The sequence below is a fragment of the Marmota flaviventris genome, chromosome 11 (genome assembly GCF_047511675.1).
Source record: "Marmota flaviventris isolate mMarFla1 chromosome 11, mMarFla1.hap1, whole genome shotgun sequence".
Taxonomy (NCBI): Eukaryota; Metazoa; Chordata; class Mammalia; order Rodentia; family Sciuridae; genus Marmota; species Marmota flaviventris.
The window spans coordinates 35,202,908-35,213,333 of record NC_092508.1 but is presented as its reverse complement, the minus strand read 5'-3'; the positions used below and the strand labels follow the sequence as shown (position 1 = coordinate 35,213,333).

At 42.6% G+C, this 10,426-nt stretch overlaps 1 protein-coding gene across 4 annotated transcripts in view; it reads left to right on the top strand.

Moving 5' to 3' along the window:
• Positions 1 to 3,567: 3,567 nt before the first annotated feature.
• The window catches only part of Spats2l (spermatogenesis associated serine rich 2 like), a 161,402-nt gene continuing 154,543 nt past the window's right edge, over positions 3,568 to 10,426 (top strand). For 2 of the 4 annotated variants that reach the window (XM_071618942.1, XM_027925022.2), the window contains exon 1: positions 3,568 to 3,648. The gene's annotated coding sequence lies outside the window, so the exon portion shown is untranslated. Of the gene's footprint in view, positions 3,649 to 4,045; positions 4,132 to 4,199; positions 4,457 to 10,426 lie in introns of those variants that run through there. The other 2 variants (XM_027925020.2, XM_027925021.2) reach the window with 2 other exon arrangements.

Genomic DNA, 10,426 nt, shown 5'->3' with positions numbered 1-10,426 from the left:
CCTTAGCACGAAAGAATAAAAATGAATTAAAAAGTTTCAGAAATAAAATTTACACTATGATCAGTGGTGAGACTGAGTATATTTTCATATGCTTATTAGCACAATTCCTTCTTTCAAGAATTGCCTCTGCATATTCTTTATCCATTTTCTTATCTTACTGCTTCTCTTGTCCATAGTGATTTTTAAAAGCTGTGAGTAAAAACAGTAACCCTTTCCTGTTGTGTATATATATTGCATATATTTCCTCCCACTAAGTAACCTTGTTTTTGGTACATTTCACTGAACCAAAATTTTAAATTCTTTTGTGGTCAAAAATAACCAATATTGTAAAACAGTTTCTTAAGTCTTTTCTAGTTCTTTTAAATATTGAGATTATTAATCTATCTGGAATTTCTTCTAAAATGTGGAGTAAGAGTTAAGTATTTGTTATGCTTAACTCAGAAGGTATTTTTATTCAGAGAACAATTCACTGTGGGTGTCCAGCCAGTAGATACCAAAGGGTGACTCAGAGATCCAGTCTCCTCCCATTCTACTTCTACCCTCCTCTAGATAAGGAGTCAACAAACATTACCTACATCCAGCCTACCCTCTGTTTTTTTTTTTTTTTTTGAAATAAATTATTATTGGAATACAGCCATGCCCATTTTTTACAGAGTCTCTGGCTCCTTTCCCATCAAATGGCAGGGTTGAATACTTGTGATAAAGACCACATGAAGAACACAGCTATCTGGCCCTTCATGGAAATGATTTGTGACTCTTGCTCTGAAATCTCAAGGGCCTTAGCTTCCACCTGAGGGGCTATAGTATACTGAAGAATAAAACAACCTCCAGATCTCAGTGCTTAAATGAACAAAGTTTTATTTCTTGCTTATCCTATATGCCCACTAAGGACAGAGTGATGGCACTGCTCAGTGTCATCATTCACTCCAGCTTGGAAGACTGGCCATCACTTTGCACCTTGTGGTTTGCAGTACTAGAAGGAAAAGAGAATGTGGTGACCTTTACATTAGCTCCTAACTTTTGCCCAGAGTGATATTCATCAATACCATCTATCTTTCACGGCTGAAGCAACTTGCAGGGTTCTTTGCAGGGTTCTATTCCACTTCAGTCAGGAGGAGAAGTGCAATCCCACAATCTGCTTTGAAGGAATATCTGTGACCAGCCCTAATAAAATACCTCTCTAACACACACACACACACACACACACACACACACACACCACGTTCATCCCCTCCCTTAAGGGAGATAACCCAGATTTTACCTAGTGACTATACCCAGTCAAAGTCCAGGATCCCTGATCTCTATCAGGTCTGGATATTTAATAGCAATCTGGAGCCTAGCAACTAAAATCACTCCCTATCTACATGACTTGTTCAGATATCAGAATTCAAATAGATACTACACAAGTGATTGTGGCCTAAAAGCCAGCTTCTGGGATCTGAGCTACTTCTGTGAAGGTGAACCCTGCTCTCAATGACTATGCCTAGAATCAGGAGAATCAGGAATCCAGCACAATCTAGGGGTGGAAAGCAGGAAACATGGCGTTTTGCTGGAATCAATACTGTAACAGTCAGGTTTATTGACTCCCATGCTTATGAGCACATTGGATAAAGGTGTGGGTGGAAATTCAGTAGGTACAGGTTTAAATTACCTACATGAAAATATTAGAAAATAGAAACTAACGTATTTTGATCACCTCTCAGAAGACATTCGCTTTAGAAATAAAACCTGCACTTTCAAAATTTCTGTAAAAAAACATTTATAGATTAAAATCATAGAGAATCATTTTGAACAACAGAATCATACTAGCATCAGACAATCTCCTAGTCATAATTTCAAACAATAATTTTTTCAAACAAATTTTCAAAATATAGTGAAAACACCAATATGTATTCTATTTCTTTAGATTTTTTACCTCCAAATAATAATAGAAAAATGTTATTCTTGACCTAACAAAGCACTGCTTTGTTAGTTATTTGATGTGCAAGATTTTCCTTACATTTCAATAAGCATTTAAACCCTCTCTTCCAGAAACTGAAGGTTTTATTTTTTCCAGAGTAATTTATTTTGAATAGCAAAGGATCTAAGTTTGATTTGAAACTATCTACAAAACTTATAAGTCTGAGTTCTTTGGCTGAGCCCTTAGCTAACTCTTGAAAGATAGAATTGTTTTACACAGTTGCTTTATACTTATCTTTTCATGGAGGGAGACCTGCATTCCCAGTAAAGAATTAGTTTTAGCCTAGCATGTGGTACAGTGTTACTACACTACTATTCTCCATTTGTTTTTTCATCATCTTAATGCTTTAACATCTTTCCTCTCAGTACACATAGCAGTTATTCTTATGGCCACTACCTACTTCCTGGAAACAGCCCTCAAATGTCACATTCGGTTCTTGGGAGTATTTTTTTTTTTTTTGGTCAGACCTCACTAAGCAAGTTGGATTTGGAGTTCTGGAAAGATTATGAAGTGGTAGAATAAAGGAATGAAGACTGAATTCAAAGCACTTCCTAGAAAAGCAACAATTTATTATTCATTTTAGAATTCTAATTATATGGGAACTACCCCTCTCAAAACTTATGTGAATTATTCTGTAAAAAAAAAAACACCCTAAAATGTGCATCAAATTCCAAGTCAAACTTTTACAAGTTACCTATTTCACTATAACTTACTAAGCAATAGGATGGCATTTGTCTTCCACATGTTGGGGCCTCTAGAAGTAAGCTTTCCTATCTGCAGCATAGGTGGGGCCAGCAACTCTGAGAATGAGTAATTCTTCCACCATTTATTAGCTAAAAACTTAAACCTCTCTGTGATTCAGTTTCTTTACCTGTAAAAAAAAGGATAAAAAATAATAGATACCTGGTGGGAATGTTTGAAGGATTATATCAGCTAATACGCATAATTTAACCAACATGTGTTTATATTTTAAATGAATTCGTGATCCACATGCCAATCCAGTGTGACTATTAGGTAGCAAGAACAACCAGCACAAGTCGCGAAAGAAAATAAGTGTTTTCCTTTTAGCTCCTCTCTTGTTTGTTATGGTAGTGCTCTGTCAACAGAGGCACGTTTTGTTAGCAGATTTAAACTTAACCCAAAAGGTGTATTTTATTTAAAATTATAAATTTCTGAACATGGGAATAGACAGTTCTGTTGTACACTAGGGAACCCTTACACACCCTAGAGCTTGAGAGGCATAACTGACTCCGGTCTGATATTTGTAAGGGGCTTTGACATCCATGCAGTCGTCTAGAAACAGTTACTGGTATTGAGAAAAAAGAGAGGCTAGAAGTTGCTGTTCAAAAATAAACTGGAGAGCTGCCTGCATTTCACTCTGCTGCCTCTGGAAGAGGCGTGTTATCTAAAGTGCTTCCATCATGAATAATGATTGAGAAACTGCCTTTACTCTTCCGACTCCTGCACTCTCAGGCAGAAACCCACGGGCCGATGCCTAAGGCGTCTCATTGTAACTCGGTTATCTCTCTCTCCCTCTGTAACCCGCCCGCCCCCCACCCCGATCACACACGCGCGCGCACGCGCGTACACACACACACACACACACACACACACACGTTTAGAACCCAGGGTGAGTCCAGGAGCGAGGGCAAGGGGCCAGAACACTCTGGGGTAGCCGGATTTGCAAGGTCAGACTGAGTCTCTACTTTATCCGTGCCTATTTTTCGGGTCATCTTCAATAGGCTATCTTTGTTTACATTTTGAACTTGGATCGTCACCAGAACGCATTACTACCTTCTAAAAGGAGAAGCATCTTGCCTTTGCAGACAGTGCTGGTGGGAGCGAAGTTCATTTTCCTGGATAGGGAAGGATGATTCCCTTGCAACTCTTGCGGGTTGTAACACAATCTTTGAATAACGGGGGGAGTTTCCGTGAGGTGGAGGTTTGGGGGAGAGGCAAGGAGGTTGGTGTGGAGCAAGGAAGCAAAGTGCGGAAGCTGTATGGGGATTCTTCTAGAAAGTAGGGTGGGAAAGGAGCTAGGGAGGGCGTGTGGAGGGACGGGATCTGTGTCAGAACGTGCGTGTGAGCGGATACAAAACCCGAGAGAGGCGTGAGCAGCGCTGTGTGTGCGAGCAGGAGCGAGGGGCGCCGGCTCGGGGTGTGTGCGCCTGGTGAGTGACACTGAGGGGCGGGCTGGCCGGCGGGCCGGCGGGCGGGGGCAGCCTGCGCGGGGCGGGAGTGTCCCTGCGTGGAGCCGGCCGAGTCGGAGTTGTGTCAGTGAAGGAATCCAGTCCAGGGACCGAGCCGGCTGCGCTCTCCGCAGCGAGCGCGGGCAGCGCGGGGCGAGATCGGGACGGTGCGCGGCCCAGCAGCGGCTCCCTCTCGGCCCGCCCTCCGCGCTGCAGGGGCCGCCACTGCCACGGCGCCTCCCCCGGCGACCGCGCCCCCGGTTCCCGGCCCCGACCCGGGACAGAGCGGCCGACGCTCGGCATTGAGGTAAGCCAGGAGCCGCGGCCGCCGCCGCCCGGGACCCCCTCTACGCCCGCCGGGCCGCGCCGGGACGCGGAGCGCGGGCAGACGCGGCGGGGCCTGCGCGGCGGGGATGGAGGCTCGGCTCGGCCGCGCGCTCCGCAGTCCGGGCCGCCCAGCCCCCGCCGCCTCCCGCGGTGCTGGGTGTGGCCCGCGCTCGGCGCCGACGCGGGCTGGCGGCGGGGACCGGACGCGGAGGTCGCCGTCCTTCCCTTCTCCGGCCAGCGCGAGCGAGCGGGAGGCGGCGCTGGCTCCAGCGCACATCTGCGCGCCCCGGGCGAACGTGTGGCCGCTGCGCTCCGACGTGGACCCGCCCGCCCCGGATCTGAATGGCCCGCGGCCGCGTTCCCTGTCTGCCCTCCTCCCGCGCGGGCGCCCCCTTGCTCTCCCAAACGGGAGTGTGACCCACCCACCTCCCATCGCACGCCGCCTTCCAGCTCCGAGCCGCCAGGCTGCCCGCGTCAGCCAAGATCTTCCAGTCCTCATCCCGGCAGGGTTCGGGGGCCGTGGGTCGTGGAAAGTCTGCGCCCTTGGGCGCCTGGCGGGATCGGGATGCTCGGAGATCCCCTGTGCCCAGTGCCCAAGTTACGCTCGGCGGTGGCAGGCTGGTGGACGGAGTGGTCGCCAGAGCCCCGGCCGCTGGACAAGCGGTCGCGCCGCAGCTTGTGGGCGGGTGGACCCCGGAGTCGGCGGGCGGGCCCGGGAGCTCAAGACCGCGGGTTGTTGCCCACACGCGGGCAACAACGTTCTTCCCGCTGTCTGGACACACTTCACTTTCGCGTGTCTGGGAAGATCGCCCTGCCGGCTTGCACAGGCTGTGTTGGTCCACGCTACTGCAGGCGTGGGGTGAAGGGCCGGCTTCACCTGGACTGGGACTGAAGCCTCGCATCTTCTTGAGTGGAGGTTTCCAGTGTTTGGAGGGATGTGTGTGTGTGTGTGTGTGTGTGTGTGTGTGTGTGTGAGAGAGAGAGAGAGAGAGAGAGAGAGAGAGAGAGAGAGAGAGAGAGAGAGAGAGAGAGAGACTTCATAAGAACCTCGGTTCCCAGGAATCCTGATTTTAGCAGATGCCAAGGTTTTGGAGACCTGACACTTTCATTAAAGATTTTGTACAGCATTTTCCTTTGAGTGTTTTACATCATCTCTAGCTTGAGAACTAGTGAAAACCCTTGAACTTCAAACACAGCTTCTTTCTTTCCTAACGTGAAATATTATGTGTAATATTTTCACTTATTTAATTTTTTAAAAAAAATATTGAAATATTTACCAACCTCCTCTCACGGCCCACAGACTTGGAGAAAAAAACGATTCAGACATTTTAGAACCTTTGCAGAGAAAGAGACTTTACAAAGAAAAGAGTAAGATCGGGTGACCTTTCTAACATCATTTTAGTTTGTCTTAAAGGAACAATTCATTGCTACTCTGATTTTGTTTTTCAAAGAATTAAGCAGATGTGCATTATGGCAGGGAAAAGGACAGGAAGTCAGAAATAGAAAAGACTATTCAAGTAGTAAAACCAATTATTTTGAAAGATACTCTTTAAAAATAAAGTTGCCTTCTGGATAAAGTATTTTATAGGCCTTATGAAATTGTGTTACTTAGCCAGAAAGCCATGTAGTGTGTAGGGAGACAGTCTTATCAGGTAACTGTAATGTTTTAAAATATCTGGGTATAATGTTGGCTTGTTCTTTAACTGGGGAAAAATCATCTTTGGGAATGATTTTCTGTTTGTACAAGGCAAATACTACTGCAGTTGCTAATTAGAGTTTCAGAATAAACTCACGCTGAGTTAAAACCTTTTTTATGGAAAAGCAGAACAAAAACACATCAAATTCTATATCTGTGTGGCTTTAAATACACACAAACCAGAGACTAGTCCCCCAAAATAATTTGCATAAAAATACACTCACTTGAATGCAGAGAATATTTAAGAGGTTAGCAAAAACTGAACATCTGGGAAAAGGGTATATTAATTGGCAATTTTCTTTCTTTATTCCTTGAAAATATTAAATGATTTCCTAAGAATCAACTTATTTTATTGTGCTCTTTTAGGTAGTCAAAATGATCAATACTCCTTTTGTACTCATTTTTGTTTTTAGGAGGAACCTCCTAAGGAAAGTCTTCAATTGTTACTTTCTCTGTTTACCCAATTTTTCAAATGGCTGTTGTGGAGACTAGTATGTGCCTGCTTCTGAAGCCATTCCTCCACCTCAGTATTCATCTGGGAAACAAAATACATCCGCAACACCATGACCATCTTTGAAACACTACCAATCTGAAGCGTCTTATTGGTCACTTTTGCCATGTAACTGCTAATATTTTCCACCAGATATTAAGCTTTAGAAATGTCTTGCTTCTGGTCCTATTTTTTTTTTTTTTTTTTTAAATCAGTTTCTCAGCATAGGATCAGAAAATCGTACTTTCCTTAACAATGAGTGTTTATTAATGGTGGTAGGTTGGAGGTGCATAGATGGTCTGCATTCTGTTACCTTTATTCAGTTCTAATTAGCCTCTTGTGAAGTAAGCCACGATGAGAACTTTTGGTTACAAAAGTTTTGATAAGATGGAAGACATGAAAGTCAGTCCTGGTAAGATTGAGGTTGTTGCCAACTGTCCTACTATATGACAAGAGTGGAGTATGTTTTGTATGCAGCAGACAAGTACTGCTTAGTCACTGTTCCATGGTATTGTTTCTTTGGTCATTTTCTGTAGAACTTTTACTATTATTTGACTGTGATAATTAAATCTGATGGTTGCTATAACTTCTATACACAGGAGCTTTTGTAAGGACAACAGATCATATAGACAGATGTAAGTAGTTGGGCCTGTGAGTTGAACCCTAAATGAGTGTGCATAATTCACCTGATCAGTTCATTCCATCACTGTTTCCCTTAGAGTGTAATCACACAATTAAAATAGGATTCATGATACAAACAGTTAAAAAAACAGTAAACATACTTATAGAAGAAAAAACAAACTTTTTACTTCCCTTTTTTGAAGTAGTCTGCTATGAAGGTGTTATTTCCTTGACACATCAAAATGGCTAATTTGGAGTTGTGATGCTCGTTATGTAAATAGACCATATGTTGAATTTCTATAGAAAGTTTATTTGTACAGTGTTGTAGTAATGGATAGGATCCCCTGAGTACCATAGCTGAGAAAAATAATCTGTGAAGCTATTATCTCTATATAATTTTCATTACTTAATAACTAGTATTTTTATTTTCTTATAAATTTTAAGTGTTTTCTATTGCTACATCATATGCATTCTTATCTCTAATACCAATACAGACACTTTGTTTAATAGACTTTTCACAGGGGTGTCCTACTGTCAGGTTATTAGAGTACAGGTCTGATAACAAGCTTTTCATATTATCTGCTAAACTTGTTCTGGTGATGGTGAAAAGACTTTCCATTGCTTAATACTTTTTTTTGGTATTATCCAAACTGGAAAGCTAGAATCCACCCCTGACTCTTTTCTGCTTTTTTCCCTCTGGAAAACTGTGTCAAGTCCTATTAATTCTTCCTTTGTAACAGTTTCTCCAAGAGCCCGCCTCCACATTTCCTTTTCATTCTTCTCTTCCCTTGGAGCCCAACCCTCCGCCAAAACTGTTTGCTACAGTCCTCTACACTCTGGTCTGTTATTGCATCTGGTCTGTTATTGCATCTTCCCATTCTGTGCACTTCTATCTCATCAACCTCCCTAAAATGTTTCTTTTAGAACTCTTCTCCAAGGAGGTCTCACAATAACACTCACTGTGTTGAATTCAGGTTTAGATGATTCTAAAATTAGTGCTATTTCCAATATAGATGATCCCTAATTTAGGATGGTCCTGCTTAGGGTTTGTCAACTTTATGATGGTGTGAAAGCAATGCTTATTCAGTAGAAAACTGTACTTTGAATTTTCATCTTTTCCTAGGCTAGCAATGACGCTGGGCAGTGGCATCCAGGTGGCTACCCAGTTAGCCATGGATACTCTATACTGTACTGTGTTGCCCGTGTTTTTTGGATACATGCATTCAATAAAGTACATGAGATAGTAAATGCTTTGTCATGAAATAGTCTTTGTGATACAGGATTTTGCCAGGCTGTAGGCTAATGTAAGTGTTCTGAGCAGGTTTAAGGTAGGGTAAGCTATCATAGTCTTCAGGTTAGGTGCATTAAATCCATTTTCAACTTTTATGATATTTTGAACTTTAATCGATTTAACAGGACCTAACTCCACAGTAAATCAAGGAGCACTGGGCTCTGCTCAGCCCTCTTGCCCTCAGCATACAGTTCAGCCTCTCAACCTGGTCTTCATGTAACTCATAGTCTTGCCCAATTTTAACATGTCAACCTTATTTGCCACTTCTTTCCAATGCCAAACATCAGCTCTTACTAGTTGGAGCATAACTGTCCTTCTTAGATGACATGCTCCTTTATCTTGTTCCCTTTTGTTTACACTCTGCCTTTTAGAATGCCTTTTCATGCTTCTTTGACCTGACTGCACTTTTCAAGTTCAAACCTTGATCTGATCTTGTTATTCCCATTGGTTTCTTCCTCTTCTGCCCTTTTGTCTGCATCATTCTTTAGACCATCTTAGAACCTCTTTCCACTGTTGTGTGCTTCATTCTTGCTTATCCAACTAGATTGAAAGTTCCTTAATGGCACAGATGTACCTCATACTATGTCTTTGGACCAACTATAGTCCTGGTTATAGCATGTACTTGACAAGTACACCTGTTGAATGAATAACCCACACGGTGATTTGTTTTTAAGTGATGGGCCTTGATACTGTCTCTGTGCTACTCACCAATGCGTCAGCTCACAACCTGACACATTGTCATGACCTCAATAAATATTTGTTAACATAGAAAGTAATGTTGAAATTGGAAAAAAGAGTCAGGCATTTGAGGGAGGCATCTGTCAAGGAGTTTCTCCCACTTTTCTTCTGTGGTTCTAATCAGCCTCTCCATTCATCAGCTGTGAGGATTTTGAGGACTCGGCATTTCCCAGAGTTCAGATAATGATGGAGCATGGCAGTTGTGAGTTGGAGTTTAGAAAGCTACAGTTATTTTAAGGTTGAATCCCAGTAGTGAGCAAAAATAAAAGCATCAGACTTGATGCCAGTATTTTATACATGATACAATTTGGCTAAAGTTATCAGTTATATAAAAGTTTGTTTAATCAGCCCTAAAATTCCAAACTCAACCTTTTCATTTAAAAGCATCTATATATAAATTGAAAAAAAAATCATCTGGGCAATCCATCTAAGGGTGAAAGGTGATATAGGGATGCCATATCCATCATGTTGTATTCAGAACCAAATTCAATTCTTTAAGCCTTTGGTAAGGCTTGTTTTATATAAGGCACTATTTCTGCTGAGGACTTTGTAGTCTAGCAGGAAAAATAACACAGGCATCCAGGAAACAAAAGTCTAAGAGCTCAGGAGAAAATTTTCCTTCTGTTTGAGATGGAAGGGACTGCCCTGGAATGAGAGCTGTTTTTGCTGATGATTTAAAGGATTTGGATAAGATTTTAATAGCTGTTATTGGAAATATATGAATGGAGAAAGGATGATGGGGGTCGGGTGGGGAGTAGAGACCTAAATTCTAGGGTTTTTTTTTTATTCTAACATAAGTTCTCTTTTAAACGACTGCTACTTCTAAACCGAAATCCAGCTAGGGTTCTCCTGGGCACTAGGGATCTGCAGTGTTTGATAATGGAACATAAATAATATATAGATACCTGTAATAATTATATATGATGCCAGGTGTTGAACTGGCCATGACATAAAGCACACAATAAATCTTGTAAACAGTATGACCAGTATGTTCCTGCATAGCATCCAGCTTGCTTACCAGTGCTCGAAAAGGCCTCCCTCATTGTGAGTGCTGACACACAGTAGTGTAAGTACTGAGAGACCTACACCAGATTATTGTCCCAAGCGGCCAGTC